At 40.7% G+C, this 19,134-nt stretch overlaps 1 pseudogene; it reads left to right on the top strand.

Moving 5' to 3' along the window:
- The first annotated feature begins 16,119 nt into the window (after positions 1-16,119).
- LOC147435665 (uncharacterized) lies at positions 16,120-16,724 on the top strand (annotated as a pseudogene).
- Positions 16,725-19,134: the final 2,410 nt, after the last annotated feature.

Below are 19,134 nucleotides of genomic sequence, written 5' to 3'. Positions count from 1 at the left end.
TGCACATTGCTATTGCAAGAGTCACTTTCAAGAAAAAACAGGGCTAAGCAGTGTGAAGTTGAACATGCCTTTATTGCTTCTCAAAGAAAAAAGTGGTAACAACAATGTAGCCACTTGTCATGGTTTTTCTATAAGTGGCAAATCACCTATTTCTAATGCTTTTGCTGGTAGCACTTCGTTTGGGAATTCTGGTGAAAGGGGCAAAAAGAAGATGTGTTGCTATTATTGTAAAGCTAATGCTCACTTGATCAAGCATTGTCTCAAATTGAAGGCAAAAGATGCTAAAAAGAAAGAGGCTGGTTCCACTACAAGTGCAACAATTGTGAAATCTTTTGTGAAAGGAGATTGTGATGCTGATGTAGATGCATAATGGGCATTTAGTGTCGAGTGCACTTTGATTCTTCTGTCCATGATGCATATGTGTCAGTTGTTGCAGATTCATATGTGTGGTACTTTGATATTGGTGCTACAAAGCACATTACCTACCAAGGATGTCCCTCATCATGGGAATTCAGTTACTTGTGCCAACAATGCCTCTTATCCGATCAAGAGAGTTGAAAAGATTGTGCTTAATGTTGCGAGTGGTAGTTCTTTTACACTTGTTGATGTACTTTATGTACCTGGGATAAAAAAGGACCTTTTGTCTGTATCTGCACTTGCTAGATTTGGTCTTGTTGTGTAATTTGTGGATGACAGTTGTATAATTCATGATCTTAGTTTTGGTGATGAAATTGTTGCATCTGGCATTTTATGCCGTGGGCTGTATAGGCTCCCTTTGTATGACAAATGTGGACAGCATTTTGCAAATGCAGTTGTGATTCAAAGGCTTTTTTAGATGTAAAACTTTGTCATGCATGTTTTTGGCATCAAAATTCGGCTAGTTTGCTATGTTTGCAAAAAATTGACATGGTTCCTTCTTTGCTGCCACTTAAGCACCTGTGAAGCATGTTTGTGAAGGTTGTATTTTGAACAAAATGCAACATTCGAAGTTTCCAAAGGATGGTTCAATTATTAGGGCTACATGCAGGTTGCAGCTTGTGCATAGTGATGTTTGTGGACCCATGCAAACTCCGTCTGTGGGCAATTATCTTTACTTCTCGTGACTTTCATTGATGATTACTCCAGGCATGCATGGGTGTATCCGGTTAAAGCTAAGTCCAAAGTGTTTATGTGCTTCAAGAAATTTTTGGCTATGGCTGAAAATGTCTCTAAATGTACTATGTGCACCCTCCGTTCAGATCCGGGGGGGGAGTATATGTCTACTCGTTTCTGGACTTTGACTTGCACCAATCGATGTCTTATAGCTCTGGCCAACTCTGTAATTGTTGCCTTGCTTTCAAACGATTCAATCATAACTAAATTAGACTATGATACCGAGCTCACTTGGCTCTCATTTTGTTTTGGAATGAATTGACTAGGTAATTCTTTGAATTTGGATGGCTTCTTTTAGTATAAAATGCTCATATGGCAATTGTTTATTGCTGTGATAACTGAATATTTTAAGAAAAACACCCTTGAAATGGAAGGCTTTTTGATGTCCTAGAAGAGGTTTGATACTTGATTCTATGAACTATGACTTTTTTTATTATAATTGGTACTTGTTGGTTTATATCTATCAAAACGAAGTAGTAGGCTCTATTTGTGACATGCTCTTTGGACTATGAGAGAGAGAGAGAGAGAGAGAGAGAGAGAGAGAGAGAGAGAGAGAGAGAGAGAGAGAGAGAAATGAAATGATATATTAACGTCTTCAAAAGGCCAAAATGACCTATGAGACCATCAGATACAAAGTGGTGAATCTAATACAATGTCTGAGGTACAAGTACAAAAAGTACTGAAAGTAAAAAATGAAAACTGAAATGAAGTGTGAAATGTGAAATGTAGAATAGGCCCTCAATGACAATCTGGGTGTCGTGATAGAATGCCTCTGATCCTCTGCTGGAGTCTCCGTCGATGCAGTGTGCTCCTGTGTCTTGGTCGTGGTCGTCTCGATCTCCCGAGCTCAATCGCCCTGTCAATGAGGGTGCCTCTGGTATGAATGCGGGTACAACCCTGTGCTGGTGGTTGGTCTCTTGGCTCCCTCGATCCAAAGAAATCTGTGATCTGTCTCTATGACTGTCGTACTCCATGTCTCCCCAACAGACTGTCTCTATGTTGGTGTAGCTCAAGTAGATATAAGCCAAGGCATCTCTGGTCCTGATACCTCATGACTCTATCTAGGGGTCCAAAACCCTCCCTGAATAAGCAATGGAAGTGCCCTCGTATCTCATAATACATAGTGCAGTGGCATATGTAGTGTAGCTCTGTCTCTGGCTCTCTACCGCATAGTTGACATATCCTAGACTCTGGTGGTATCCCTCTGAATCTACCCGTCTCAATCTCCAGCTGGTGTGAGGATGTGCGAATCTGACCAATAGCACATCGCAGACCATGACATAAATGAGTGTCCATGTAGTTCGGACGAGTCACAAACCCATCCCCTGAAAGTTGGAGAAGGTGCTCTTTGTAGAAAGCCATCTTCGTGCCCAACTCCTGTATCGGCTCTACCCATGTCCTCCTGGTGTCCAACTGTATAAGATCCTGACGAACGAGTCTAGTGATCTCCGTCCGTGTGACTGGCAGGGAGGGTGCATCCAAGGAATACTGAAAGGGAGGCAATCTATCCATGCTGAAACCATGCCTCTGAAACCATGAGGTCATCTGTACATACCAACATGATGCATCTCCCTGCATCGCTAACTGTCTAGAGGACTCAAGAGCCAGTCTAGTATATCTGCCTCTATGTGTATCCCATAGACTGTGCATAAAGGACACTGATCTAGTAAGAGCCTCAATCTCTATAGGAGGGGCGGCTACCTCCGCTCGAATAATCGCATGTGGTACAGAGGCCTTGGATCTAATCATCCGGGATATCATAAATACCAAGGGTCTCTCCATGTTCCTCCAACTGTCATGATTCACAGATGGTCCCCAAACTTGGACCCCATAAAGCATAGTTGAAGCAACCAAAGTATCAAAGAGCCATAGTTTGTTCGTGGTTCTTGAAACTGAACCTGCGAACACATCCTCTCTAGCCCTCCTAATGCCGCATAGGCTCTGGATAGTCTAGTCTCTGCTGCTCTCCTCAGGGTAAACCTCGGTCCCGTGAATACCACCCCCAGATATGTATATTCATCTGTGTACTCCACAGTGTCCTGGCCATATACGAGTGTAGGTGCCGATCTCTTGACCCACTGTGGTGTGGTGTTAAACACCATAACCTTGGTTTTACCAAGGTTCACAGACAGTCCACTATCCTCTGCAAAGTTGTGCAATGCATCCAAATGTCTTTGCATGCCCTCTGGCGACTCTGACATTAACACAATATCATCAGCATATAATAATAAAGGGATCCATGTCCCTGCCAGCAACTGAGCGCCTCTGTCACCCTCTCTGTCAATGTAGTTAGAGACCTCATCTACATACATACCAAAAAGTGTAGGGGACAAAGGACACCCCTGTTTCACTCCAATAGTGGAATGAACAATGTCAGAAATTCCCTCAGGAGTGCATACCTGGCCAGTCACTGAGCCGTATAAAGCCATGATCCCCCATATGATCTCTGTGGGTACTCCCAACTTCAGTAGCCTGTGCATCAATCTGGCCCTCGGCACTGTGTCAAATGCCTTGCGGAAGTCCACAAAGCAACAATACATCCGTCTCCCATGTGCCCGACCCTCCTCAATAATGGCTCTGAGTGTAAGAATATGGTCCAAAGTGGAGAAACCCCTCCTGAACCCAGCCTGCCCTGCTGCTCGTATGCCCTCACTTTCTGCCCATTTACTCAGTTGCTGTTCAAGAATGGATGCATACAACCGTGCCAATGTGTGCCATCATAATAGTACGGTAGTTCCCTGGTACCGTGGGGTCCCCTGCCTTGAAAAGAGGTACAATAGTAGATAATCTCCAGGACTCGGGTAGTCCCTCACACATGACACGGTTAAACAACCGTGCAAGAACCTCTGACAGTAAATCTCTAGCATGTATCAAGTGCTCTGCCACCAAACCATCATGATCATATGCTCTCCTAGTCCTCATCCTGTCAATGGCGTTCTTCACCATCTCAGTGGTAAAGAAGTTACTAGTGGCTGGACATGGCTCTAGAGGGTCTGGTAATGGTGGTTTCCCAGGTACTGTATATAATGATGCTGCATATTGACCCCAAATCTTGGGAGAGGTAATCACTGGAGGAGGTGAGTGCTCATGGAAGAGACGCCAGGCCTCACCTGAATCTCGGCTCAAAAAGAGCTGATACAAATCACGTTCCATCTAGGCTAAAAAGGCCCGCTTCTTCCATCGCACTAAACGCCGAAGGGCAATCCGAGAATGTCTATATGTAATGACTCCAAGTATAAGCTCGCTCTGAATTTGAACTCTCATCTCTCTGCACTCCTCATCATACCAACTATTCTGAGGCATGTTCCCAGAACGTCTTCTCTAATCTAGTTGAGTGTGTGGGTATGCCTCTCCTGCTGCCCCATGCAAGATCTCCGTCAATAAAGTGGTGATCTCCTCCACTGTATATACAAGCTCGGCTGCCCCCATCCGTCTGTAAATCTCTTCCACATAAACTGAATCCGTCTCTGGTGTAAAAGTATACCGTGTGTGTGCAGTCCTCCGTGGTGTCTGAGAGACACTATACTAGAAAGAGATTGAAAAAGTCAGGAGAGCATGGTCCATTGCTACTCCAACAGGCCTAGGGCCCACACTGAGATCTTGAATATGAGAGATGAAGCTCGATGAAGTCATGAAATAGTCCACTGTACTGGCCCCATGTCTGTGTGGAAAGCATGTGAATCCCCCAGACGAAGGAAAAATCTCTAGACCATTAAGTATGGCCAGACCATGCGTAGTTGTCATCTCCATGAGATATCTCCCATACTCTATGTGCTCTTTATCCTGTGAGTGTCTGTCAAGTCCCATCTCCGATATATCCATCTCTCTAAGTATCTCCTCCGAGGTATCATAAAATACCGTTTGGGAGTTGGCCGTCCTGGCATTAAAGTCTCCCAAGAGAATGATATCTCCATCTCTAGAGAACATCCATATGTCATCATCAAGTATAGAGAAAGGGGATTGCCCTCTAGGTGAGGTATAGACTGATGTGCTAGGGGGAAAGTAACATATAGCAATGTATAAGAATCTGCCTGTCTCAGCTCTCAGTCTCACCCACATGTATCTCGCCTGGTCATCTCTCCGGACAATCTGTAATAGCGGCTGCAACTCTTCCTTGAATAAGACTGCTACCCCTCCTGAACCTCGACTTCCATGCTGGGATCTAGCGTCTGGCCGACAAGCGGTCTTCCATAAATAGCCAGTCACACTTGGCATCAACTGTCCAGATTTTTGATGTGTCTCCGAGTAAAAGACAATGTCTCTATCTCTGAAGCTATCTTCAAAGGCACCCACATCCAGCCTATATGATCCATTACAATTCCATGCCGCCATCCGGAGTGTGGTCCCATATGTCTCGCACTGTCATGCTGTGCATTTTTCCAAAACCACTACTTTCCCTCCTCTGTAAAAGGCAATTTTTCCCTTCTCCCTTGTTGCCTTGATCTCTGGCATCAACTCTTGCATATGTGCTATTTGTGCTAAAGTAAGGTCATCCCCCATAAATATTCCAGTTTTCTTAAGTGCTGGTCTCTTCTTCAGGAATTCCTTCCTTGTTTCCAAAGTCGGGAAATGCAAAATAAGTGCTTTCTCTTTGACGTTTCCCTTCTCATCCACTCCCTTCTTTCCTACTCTCCAAGCACCTGTGTGCATAGGTTCCGGGATACCCATGCGCTGCAAGAGTTCCTTCACTTCGTCTTCTACATTTTCGGTGTCTTTGATACCAGTAATACGCACATGGAGGGCTCTAGTCCTCTTCTTCTGTTCCTCCTCAATGGTCATATTGATGATGGTAGAAGTCTGTGCGGCTTCTGACATTCGGGCCTTTCCTTTCTTTGCACCTTCAATCCATTTTTCTGCTTCATCAACTTTATCCTGTGTTTTAGAAAGGCGCTCCGCCCATGAGGAAGCCTCTTTCGAGTTTAGTTCTTCCCCTTTGCGCAGAGTTTTCACCTGCTCCTTAATATCTTCGAGCTCCTTTAACATCGAGGGCTGATTTCCCCCTTCCGTTTTGGGCATAATTTTGCACGCTGCAAGTTCCCCTTTAAGCTCTTTAATCACTGCATCTTTTTCCTTCATGCACTTTTCCACATTGGTTTTCCAAGATTCAAAGCTTGCAATATCCTCATCCAACTTTTTCTGCATAATACATTCCATTACATTCACTTCTGCCCGCATTAGAGCCTGCATCTCCCCTTTCACAAATAGATACATCTCATCATGCTTACCAAGCATCGCTTTATCGAATTCTTTCCTCATATCTGCATACATAGAATTTTTATAACTCTCTGCGTTTGCGTACATCTCTTTCCTGATGTCATCTCTCATAAAGTTGAGCTCAAATTTAATCATCACTTGAACCCTCTCCATCATTAAATCATCTTGGATTCTGACGGTTTTCCCTGCCCGCAATGAGCTTGGCGAGAGTATGCTATCTCTGTTCCTCCGCTTGAATGTCGCTTTCATTTTTTGTGGCGTGGTGAAGCCACTTGCATCACCATCCTCGACTGGTTGGTCCATCCGAGAGAGAAGAAGAAAGCGAGCACTGAGTCAAGGCCCTCACCAGCTGAGGTCTGGCCTCTGCCCTGGTTGGCCTTGCCCTCGTCACCAAGTCCTAGCCCTCGTCCTGACTGACTTGACTGCTCTCGTCCTCGCCCTGGCACTGGTCTCGTCTGGTCGCCCTTGGCTCTTCTAGCCCTCTTCCTTGGTAGGCAGCTAGCTCTCACCCTTGGCACAACTCACCCTCGTCCTTCAGAGGTTAGGGCCCTCGTCCTTGCCCTTGGCAAGCTGCTCGCCCCCTTGACACAGGACTAGTAGCTCGACCAGGTCCACCTGCTCGCCCTCGACCAGGTCCAATAGCTCGCCCCGCCTTCGACCAGTAGCTCGCCCTCGTCCTTCGTCCAGTAGAGAGAGAGCTCGATGAGCTCGTCCTTCGTCCAGCAAGGCAACGCAAGAGGGTTTGACTCAGCCTGCTCGCCTCACCTCAGTCTCCTCCCCTCAGACATCTCGTCCTCGTCAGCCTGCTCGCCCTCCTTAGTCTGCTCGCCCTGGTCCAGCTGCTCGCCTCAGGCTGCTCGCCCTCGCCCTGGTCCAGCTGCTCGCCCTCGCCCTCGTCCAACCTGCTCGCCCTCGCCTCAGGCTGCTCGCCCTCGCCCTCGTCTAGCTGCTCGCCCTCGCCCTCGCAAGAGAGAGAGAGAGAGAGAGAGAGAGAGAGAGAGAGAGAGAGAGAGAGAGAGAGAGAGAGAGAGAGAGAGAGAGAGAGAGAAATAGATAGCTTTGTCTGGATTTGTTGGCATGGTGGGCTATGCTGATCTTTAATACTTCTCTTGTTATTGGCCCTAGTGATGCCTTCTCTGGATGTTGTGATTATATGATGTTTATCAAAATCTTGAACAATTGGATTTTTGATGTAAAAAAAAGGGGGAATGACATTGATCTTGATTGGTTCAGATGCCATCTTGTCACACTTAGGTTTGTTGTTGGAGATGATTTCTCCTTTTAGAGTTAAAGTATGATTTGAGAACTTTAACCTTAAACAAGTCATTAATTTTGGAGTTTGGTCCCTAGTCTTTTTGGAGAATTTATTTGAAAGTAGATTATTGATCAATGGGTATCAAGGATTAGTATTTCACGGTTGCTCACCCTTTTGCCTTCTTATTGACAAGGGTTTGGGGCTATTAACTAGTTGTGGGTGGAATACTCTGGCTCCACTTTTCGGTCATGATTTTGCTTAAATTTGAATTTTTCTTTTGTATACATCATATCCTCTAGGATTAAATTTGGCACTTTGATTTGGAAATTAACATTTGGGCTTAAATGTGGTTGTTACTCTAGTCTTATTGTGTCAACACTCACTTGTTTTTGTATTTTTTGGCATGATTTTTTTGGTTTTTATTATACTAATGTATTGCTAAAGATGCACTAATTTACATCATAGCTTGGTTATTGATATTTTTTTCTTCTGGGTTCTCTAGCCTATTGGCTTTGATATTTCTTTGTGGCTCTTACGTGATAATTGATTGAAAGAGTTCAAGGATGATCTTGGTAGCTTGCTCTGCACCTACTAATATTTTGACTATTTAATCCATTTTGGGTAGTGTTTACTGATGTTTCATCTTAGGTTTACTTAAACCAATTTTGCTTTTGCTGCTCTTTTAGCTCTTTGAGATTTTTTACTTTTTACATCTCTGAATGGTTGTCCTCAAATGGATTGACACATCTGCCTTGAGAACATGGCCGAGGCATCTGTCATTGCTTCCATTTTCTAGAGGGCTTTAGTTAAAGTGGGTTTTTCTACAATTTTACATCTATAACTCATTATCCTCAAATGGGTTGGCATAGGGAATGTCCCTTTTATATGGTTCTCATTTATGAAGGCTCTTCTCTACCATTGCCTTGAATTTGGTTAATTCCAAATTGAGTATTAACCTTCTATGTTCTGCTTGTTGTTCGCTTACCATAAATGATCCCTGCTAAATGTTCCCAATGGCATGCATACCTACACTTCAAAATAAGTATGTTTGAATTATGAAAGTCCTATTATATGGATCAAGTTACAACATGTTACATTGAAAATCTGCATACAAGTTGTGGTGGCTTGTAGATAGTTTGACAAATTTGAACTGTTTGGTAAAACATAGAGTTACTTTTAAGTCTTTTATGATCATGTGGACACTACTCCAAGAGTATAATTATAGCTTGGAGCTTCAACTCTTAGTACTAAAAAGAGGAATTACTTGGCATTTATTTGAAAGTGGTACAATGACTTAAACGCTTTGCTCACTTTATGGCAAGATGGGTTTCTATACCTCTTGTTTTTTGCACTACCTAGCATTGTGCTTTCCCTATCTTTGGTAAGTTTCATCTAAAATGAATGGATTTTGATAACCTACTAATGAATTAACAAGCTAAGAACCATATTGCTAAGTAGGTTAGATTACTTCTTGTGACTAACTTGGTTACTTGGATTCTACATTGAACAAAAGTTACATAAAGAGGTTCCTAGATTCTTTGGAGAACATCAATTTAGATGTCAATATTGCCAAACTTTGCAGTAACCTTCAAAGAAAAGGATGGTTCTTAAGAATGGGATGCTTCTATATATATAGGATTGTAGTTAGTCTAATTATTTTTAAGTATGACATGGATAACAACTGATAGGTCCTTTGATACATGTTATACGTAGCCAAGTCTAACAGAATATGTTGTCTATATGGATACAAGTAAGAATTTTATCTTTACATAAAAAGGTTTAGCTTTGCTGTAGTCTACCGACCTTGGAGATGAAGGCATATTTCATCCTCATAACATGGTTTAGTCCTAATGTATAGGACAACTAGAATGCTATTTCATTATGAGTGTATTGTTCAAAAATGAGTTGAATACAAAATCTTTTTTGTGCAAGCCACCTTCCTAATTTCTACAGCCAGTTGTCTTTTGAACAAATTATTCTTTTGTGTATAAGTAGTAACACACACACACACACACACACACACACACACACACACACACACACACACACACACACACACACACACACACCCACACACACACACACACACACACACTCACACTTGGTCACTCTTCTAGTTATTGCTCCTCCTCATGTAGGATTTTCTCCTTGAAAAATCTCTATACTTCTTCAAATTCAACGACATCTTCTAATTAAAACTCATAACTTCTTGCAAAACAAACATTGCTATACAAAACCAATGAAAGTGTGCATATAGATTTTCCAACTGTGTCTATATCAAGTATTTGTATACAAATAAATGAGATGAATGAACACATTCAAAAGTGGACTTTATTTTAAGCTTAATATTTGATAATACAAAAATAAGAATTTCAACATGCGTAGTTTTTGGTATATGACATAAATCACCAAACCTAGCTTGCACAAACATCAAATAGTATCACCTTAAGTAATGGAGTGGTAGATCTAGTATGTATGCAACATAAGGCAATGCAAATTTAGATGAATCGAATGTTTTATGTGGTCATTAAATTGAATTCACAAATGTTGCATATTTGATCCACACGATTGTATAATTTTTTTTCTCACTTGAAGATACCAAAAATATCAAGCACATATATAAGTATCTACCATGGATTATTGCATGCACCCTACTCATTTGTTTTCTTAGACTAGGCTATGCTGCTATTTTGAGTGGGTGCTTTTCATGACTGTCGTTACTATTGAAGTTGTGTATAAAAGAGGAAAAATAATTTTTATGAATACTTTGGCTAGCATTTTATAAGTTTACAAAATCATTTCTTGAGATGCTTTCTAGATTTTATTAACCATTTATAAGTTTACAAAAGCATTTTTTGAGATGTTATCTAGATTCCATTAACCATTTTATTTAAATTCGTGAAAAAAACATTGAGTTGTCCTTTTTGGTACCAAACTAGTGTTTAAGGCTCACCTTTGCACCTACCTACACTCATAAGCTTTACGCTAACCATTTGATACCTATTGCATGGACATTGCCTTTACATTGGTGTCTCTACTCTCTTTGACTCTCTCTCTCTCTCTCTCTCTCTCTCTCTCTCTCTCTCTCTCTCTCTCTCTTCACCCACTTCTTTCACACTCCCTTACATCTGATTGTTTGGGCTCTGTATTCACTTAAGCTCCTCCTATCAAGGGACAATTCCATCCGTCCTTTACTTGTTTTACGCTGATGACCTCATATTCTACACAAAGCCGAACTCTTCATTGCCATGTCGATATTGCACCACCACAAGGCTATGATGGCTAGTTTGCAGCTTTACTCCTCTCCTTCTGTTTTGTTGACAAGCTCATATTTCCATGACTTTAATGTATTGAGACTTTGTCTGGAATCATCTCTCTTTCCCTTCGACCAAGATAGCTGAATGTATTCTTACCTTTTGCTAGATTACCTTGATCAGGATGAAGATGGTTATGCAGGATTTTTTTTCCTTCTATATACTAGCTGCTTGGGCTATTGTAGAATTATGTGCCTTACAACTATCTACCTTTGTCTTTTCCTATGAAGGGGAACTCCTTGTCCTTGCAAGTACCTACTTGACTGAAAAGATGCCTTTTAAGGTCTTGCCTTACTTGCTTGAGGAGGTGGAAGTGTCTTGGTTTGCAAACCATTTCCTCATTAAAGGTGAGGGATTTTCTATCCCTCACTTAGCCTTTTGAACTATTAACATAGAGAATTTGAGTGTGAGAGGAAGTGGTATGCTTGTAGAAGAAGTTCTTGTGGTTGCTAGCATGCTGGGTGCTAATTACTGTGATCTATATCCTCCTAGATCAACATAAAAATTGAGGAAACATCTTCCTCATAGATTTTCTTTTCACGTCAATGGTTATTGAATTGTTTTTTAAAGAAAATGTTCTTTGGCAGTACTCTAGTGCTATTGATGTTCTAAGCAGCACGTGGTATTTTTTTAAATTGATGTTTTAAATAACACGTGGTAATTGTGATAACTGGTTTGTTCTACCTTTTAGGAGTCTTCACTCTAGCTTTCACCATCTGATCTTCCTAGTAGGGACTATGGAAATACACATGATGGGTGTTAGATGTGAAGATTCCTAGGGAAAAGGTCTATTGAAATGCCTCACTGCTTATTTTCAGATGGGGTTAATAAATATGATTACATATGATCACTCTTGTTGAAGACCCCTTTTAAATCTTCCGTAGGTTTGGCTCAGTTTTCTCTAAAGGGTTTTGGAGTTTATTGAACTCTCTAGGGTTTGAGCTAAGAAAACTCTACATTTTGTCCTTTCTCATTTGAAATATGAATGGAATTGCCACTTTGCTTGGTTTTTTGGTGCAACTTGGCTTCTTGCTACCTTGTGTAATCTTGTGCTTTTGAATCTATTGCTTTACATAAGCTGCATAGAGTAATCATTCTCCATCAAGTTGATTTTTTGGCTTTGAAATCGTCTTACTACCTAACACTATACTTTTTTCTATATACGGTCTCTTTTACAAGTGGTATGCTGCCTTCTTGGGGCTTGAATTCTTGCATCTGGTTGGATGCCCTTTTCTTTTTATGTGCCTCTTGGTTTCTTTACTATATTCTAGGATAACAACCATCTAACCTACATTTGAGCCTCTGATTGTAAGAATGTTTCTCCTGGCTTTGGGTACCTCTACTAATTCTTGCTTTCCTTCGATCTCACCAACATGCTCTGGAAAGTTTTTTTCTATTGGTATTGATTTATTGAGGTATTTGTTGCTCTTGTGAATGTCTTGGCACTTTGATTGTTTTGAGATTTTGGGGATGGGAATCATACAAGTGATCTCTATTTATGATAGTGCATTGTCCTTTTGTTCTAAATTGATCTTATTTATGTTCATTATTTTACTAGCTGGTTACCGGTCGTATGGTCTTGGCACTTTGCTAAAGCACCATATGATATTGAGGATCTCTAGTCAACTGGTTGCTTGATTGGTTTACTGACATTTTGGGAATGTTAAGCTTTTGATGATGATGTGAGGTCTTGCAATCATCTGATGCCACTTAATGCGTTGGATTTAGCATGAGAGTTTAGTTCCTTGATTAGATTTTGGTTTAAATAACTGATTGCCTGCTACTTTTAGTTCCTTTTGTAAAAATTGGTGACTAATCATGTGTTTGGATCTTGGATTGAACAATTGATAGCTTGATAGTGTTGATCTCGTATAGAAATTGGAAATATAGTCCATATGGGAGATATAAGATTTTTGGGTTGCTACGCTTGATAAGGTAGATAGTAGATATTTAAATGGTTCCATGTAATCTATAGTAAAATGGCTATACTGAAGCCTTGGTTACATAAAGCTTTTTTGAAACTATACTGATGTAGGATTTTGGTCTATGTCATTTAACAAGGCTTTGGTTATCATCTATGGATTATTTTTGAGTTGCTTCGCTTGATAAGCTAGATAGTACATATCTGAATGGTTCTATCTACTCTATAGGTAAAATGGCTATACTAAAGTCTTGGATACATAAAGCTTTGTTGAAACTATACTAATGTAGGATTTTGATTTGTGTAGTTGGAAAAACAAAGCTTTGGTTATCATTTCTTGGATTACTTATACAATCTTAAGAAACTTTGACTGATCTAACCTCACTCTTGCTACCTCAGTTCTCACTAATTTTGGAGTAGGATGGAGTACTTCTTATGATTGGGTTAATTACTTGGGTTCTACGGTGTATTGAACTTACATTAAGAAGTTCTAAGCTTCTTTAGATAACATTAGTTATACTTGTTTAGACAACTATTGCCGTCCCCATAAAAAGGCATAATTCCTTTTGATGCTAATCAAGAGGCAAAATAAAAATTTTCAAAAAAAAGAGAGAGTATAAGAAAATATAGATAAGCACTCTTTCATTTGTTAGGGCAGTAGCTATTCTAATAATCTTTAAGTAGGAGAAGGTTAACAATTGTTACATCCTTTGACACATGTAAAATGTATCCAAAGCTAACGAATATGTCGTTTTGTTTATATGGATGCATGCAAGAATTCTATCTTAGCTTAAAGAGGTTTAGTTCTGTTGCAGACCGAATTTGAAGATGAAGGCTTATATCATTCTCATAAACCAGTGTGGTCGTGCTGTCTTTGATAATTAAAATGTTATTTGATTTTGATCATATTGTACAAAAGTGAGTCAAATACATAATTGTTTTGTGCAATCTACCTTCCTATGTTTAAAACTAATTGTTTTTTGAACAAAATGTTATTTTGTGTATAAGTATTATCTTAATACAACAATACATACATATATGTGTGTATATAATATTACACAAACACAAACACACACACACACACACACACACACACACACACACACACACACACACACACACACACACACACACACACACACACACAATTTATGAATCGAAGCCCATGTAGACATTGAAGAACTAACTGGCATTGACTTTAATGTAAAAATTTGATGCTTGATTTCTTTTTCCTAAAGTAAATAAACAAGGGAACCAAAATACACACAAAATTCAAATAAAATAAATCAACTTTTTCTCCAATCATGTTTATTTTTTTGGCAATTCACAATTTATGTGGCATATTTCATATTAACAAAACCAAAAAAGAAAGCCAACCCATGCAAGGTTTACTTGCCATGGGGACAAATGAGCTAAGAGTTCTTGGCTTTTAATAGGAGTCAGCAACCCACAAGGATAAAAACTGTATACAATGGTAGGGAAGTCACTTCTTTTTTTTACATTTTTTTTTTCATCTAACTAGTACCCAAATACATCAACAAGGTGACAATAAGTTCTAACTTCTAGTTCCAAATGACTCTGTCAACAAGGTTGTGTTGAAGGGTTTCCACCGTCGCCACCATCTCATGAGCAGTTCCTCCTAGCATACTTGTTACCTCCTACTTATTAATTGAAGTAGGGCCAATCATGTAAATTTCAACATAGAAGGATAATCTTGCTTACTTGTTGCCTCCTCCTTATCGACTCCACTAGGGTCAATCCTAAAGAGGCTATGGTTGAAATAGTCAAGGAGTTTGCTCCAATCATGTTAAACTCAACATAGAAGAACAATTTTGCACAAGAATCTAGCAAGGGTAAAGTTGGCATTTGCTTGATGGTCGTCTTCTAACTTAAAGCTTTCAAGGGTGACGATTTATTTTGTCCTCTTCTTGTTTTTTTCATTGTCAGGACACAGATAGAAAATGCCCTTTCCCAGTTTTGCCAAAACTTGAAGACTTGAGCAGTGGGTAGCAATATGTATGACACATAGCATGAGAAAAATTGCATGAAGTACCATACTTACCAATTAACCTTCAAAGCACAAAAAATTCTATACTATATATAATGTGGCTTAAAATTTTTGAGCTCAAAAAAGGCATCCACGTGCTGGTTTCTCCTTCTTATGCAAAGAGCTGTGCTCACATTTAGTAGACCTACTGTTTGGCAAGCTCGATGATTCGCATGAGAGGAGACTTGCAGTTGTTGTCCATGTTTTAGTGTGCGTGTGTGAGAGAGAGAAACTGGAGAGAGAGTGAGAAGTGATGCGCACAATATGATGTTCGTACGTTTGAAGAAATCTTCAATAACAATGGCAAGAGAAGGAGGTGTCTCTAACTTCTCTTTGGGAATTCCACGAATATGAATGTTCTTGGAACGTCGCTCCTGTTCCTTCAACTCCTCCACATCCACATTCTCAACATTCTTTGTTTGAACCATAGCTTGCGTGAGTGAGGTATTAGAGACCACATTGCTACCACATACATCAGCCCAAGACTTGTTTGTGCATACATTTTTCATGTCGTATACATCCCTGCTCATGGTGTCAAATTTCTCCTCTTTCAATACATGGTCATGCTCTACATTCAAGTCCACAAGAGAGCGTTTACGTTCCTTGACTTCCTCTTCAAGTTGCATCAAACGTGTTGTTTGCATCTCAAGTGTCCTCTTAAGATTCTCATTCTCAACCACAAGTACCCTTAGTGTGCCATTCTCCATTGCAAGTGATCGTAAGTCTTCACCTTGTTTGTTTACAGTCTCCTGCAATGATACCAAGTACGCCATGATCATGGTTTTCGATGTCGTTGGTTGATTGATTGTGTTGCTATCTCCACACTTAAGAGATTTTGGATCATTTTCCACAATGGTTGTGGACCTTGTTGAAGAAGAAGAACCCTTGCGAGTGCCGGACGACAATGCATGTAAAATAAGAGATGAGAGTCAATTTTCCTAAACCTGTTCACTTTGGAAATGCTGTTAAAGAAATGCCTTCCATAAATCTGAAATTTTTTGTCTTTACATCAATGCATGGAGGACTTTGTGCTCTTTGATTGAGGCTATAGATCACCCAAATCGGAGTTCGGATGAAGAAGTTATGATCAAAAGAGTGAACTACTGTCTACTAGGTCAAAAAACGGCTGCGTTTTTTGTTGGAAGAGAGAGAGAGAGAGAGAGAGAGAGAGAGAGAGAGAGAGAGAGAGAGAGAGAGAGAGAGAGAGAGAGAGAGAGAGGAAGTTGAGCTCCGCGTTGAGGAGGGAGACGATGGGCAGACCCGTGCAGTTCAAGTGACAGGCCCGAACAAAAAGGCTCTACAAGGATTGAGAGAAGATGATGGATATGGAGGAAGAGGTGGTTATGGTGGTGGAAGGGAAAGGGGCGGGCGTGGCGGATATGGAGGGGGTGGGGGAGGTGATTATGGAGGTGATGGTGGTGGTGGTATGGAAGTGGTGGTAGCGGCGGATGTGGATGTTATAACTACGGTGAGGTAGGTCATTTTGCTTGGGAGTGCCCATCTGCTGATGGAGGAGGAGGTAGTGGATATGGCGGAGGTGGAGGGCATGGAGGAGGTGGTGGTGGTTTTATCACAATAATAGCGGTGGTGGTGAGGGCTATGGAGGTGGGATGGAGGAAGCTGCTACAATTGTGGAGAAGAAGGGCATTTTGCACGTGAGTGTCCATCGAGTGAGGGGGTGGACGAAGCTTTGGCGGGGGTCGTTCGAGTGGTGGAGGCAGCCGTTGTTGTGGTTATGGAGGAGGTGGTGGTGGTGGAGGTTTGTGCTACTCTTGTGGCAAACCAGGGCATTTTTCATGTGAATTCCCCCAGGCCTTGTAAGATACAACTTCATCAAGTCTTCTCATAGAGTCTCCTCATGTGCTGTTTTTGGGTGGCTCTTGTGAAGCTGAAAAGGTGCTTTCCATGGCCAATTTTGTATAGGGCTTCTCTATTTTGTGAAGTTAGGAAGTGAGGATGTTTTGTCCGACTCATAGTGAAGCTGTGAAGCCCTGTAAATTAGGAAACCTTTATGGCAAAATCGTGGATTTAGATGTGGTCTGTGGATGCAAGCGTACTTTGTTCTCTTAAATTCACTGTATTGTATTGTGATGTTGCACCCTTGCGTTCCTTGAAGCAACATAGATATGGATGTAACATTTTGAATGAGAGAGAGAGAGAGAGAGAGAGAGAGAGAGAGAGAGAGAGAGAGAGAGAGAGAGAGAGAGAGAGAGAGAGAGAGAGAGAGACATGCAAATCGATGACGGAGGATTGAGGGCGGGCATCTCAAGGAGATCTGATGGCGACAAAAATATGATTGAAAATAGGCATGTTCACATATACTTATGCTTGTCTGAGTTTACTCTCTAGATGTCCGAGCGTACAAAATATATCCGCGTTTATTTTTTAAAAATCCAATGGCGTCGCACGTCTCTACTTTCTTGCGTGCACTTCTCCTTCGTGGATCCCATGGCTGGGGGGTCATTTGAGAGAGAGAGAGAGAGAGAGAGAGAGAGAGAGAGAGAGAGAGAGAGAGAGAGAGAGAGAGAGAGAGAGAGAGAGAGAGAGAGAGAGAGAGAGAGAGAGAGAGAGAGAGAGAGAGAGAGAGAGAGAGAGACATGCAGATTGATGACGGAGGATTGAGGGCGGGCATCTCAAGGAGATCCGATGGCGACAAAAATCTGGCGCAGTTCTTGGCCCCGGTCTTGATCTCAGAGGGGTGTTGTGGTAGCCCCGTGCTCTAACCAAGTGAACGTATGCATTTCATTGAAAATAGGCGTGTTCACATATACTTATGCTTGTCTGAGTTTACTCTCTAGATGTCCGAGCTTACAAAATATATCGGCGTTTACTTTTTGAAAATCCAATGGCGTCACGCATCTCTGTTTTCTTGCGTGCACTTCTCCTTCGTGGATCCCATGGTGGGGGGTCATTTAAGACTCGGCCTTCTTTAGTCTTGAGCTGCGGCCAATGTTCAAAGAAAATCAATTTAAGAAAAAATTCCCTCTAGGATAGATTCAAAGAGGAAGTTTTCCAAAATAGTTGGCATTATTTGCAATTTCATTCCATTTTCTTAAATTTTACAAGCATACTTTTTTCTTCTTCCCCTCCCTTCAACCTGCTGTTTTGATTTTACAACCGAGTCAAGGCTAAGTTGACACACACTTTTCATGAACACTGCTTGCATGCTACAACATAGAATATTATATATACATATATATATATATATATATATATATATATATATATATATATATATATATATATATATATATATATATATATATATATATATATATAGGGAGAAAATCACCCTCAGGGGGTGCACTATGTTATCATGTTAATGTATAACGTGAGTTCGAAAGGAGGGGTTTTAAAATGCAAAAAATTTAGGCAATTTAACAGAGATACATTAAAATAAGGGGTTTTTAAATTCAATTTTGGAAAAAAATCCTAAAATAAGGGGTCATTTTATTCATTAAGACATGTTGAAAGAGGGATTTTTTTAATACTCTCCGAACGCACGTTATATAGGGGGGTACTGAATGGTGAACCCCCCGAGAAATTACCCATGCGCTACAGAACAAAACAAAACCTTCCAAAAGAAGTTTTTTGGTTTTGAAAAAGAGAGAGACGAGCAAGGCTAGAAAAATACATTTTCTCGAATCGAAGAAAAAAAGGGAAAACTTGAATTTCTCCCGGTTTTTAGGTTTAAAATTTCAAGCTTTTACATGTATTTACACTAAAACTTGTGGAAATTTCTTGATTTTCTTCAAGGCAAGCTCAAAATATGACGGGGATTTTGTGAATTCAAACGGTTAAAGAGAAAGAAGAAGAAGAATATAAATTTTAATGTCATGGGAAATATATCCCAAGGGACCTCAAAGATCTATACGACAATAGTTGAATTACCTACTACGTTTGCTGCAGCTGCTTCTTGCCATGGCCCGTAGGAGAGACAAAGATGAGCCTCACATACTAGAATGCAACAAAGCTACACTAATAATACTCTTGGTGCTGTTGCTTGTGAAATTGCCTTCACGAAAACTCCCAAGAACGTCACCAAGCTGTGAAACAAAGCAGCTTGGGCACTCCTCAAAAAGGTGATGTCAAGGATCTTGAGGTTGCTCATAAGACCGCTCAGGTGGGTGCCGTGAGATCTACAAATACAAGGTTTGTGGAATGTCTGCAAGAATTCAAGGCCCGTGAACTCCCAAAGCTTTGGGCTCGATTGAGGAATCAATCTCTAAGA

This window comes from Adiantum capillus-veneris, chromosome 18, assembly GCF_014529385.1.
Source record: "Adiantum capillus-veneris isolate H3 chromosome 18, ASM1452938v2, whole genome shotgun sequence".
Taxonomy (NCBI): domain Eukaryota; kingdom Viridiplantae; phylum Streptophyta; class Polypodiopsida; order Polypodiales; family Pteridaceae; genus Adiantum; species Adiantum capillus-veneris.
The sequence above is the reverse complement of the archived record's forward strand: the minus strand, read 5'-3'. Positions and strand labels throughout refer to the sequence as shown.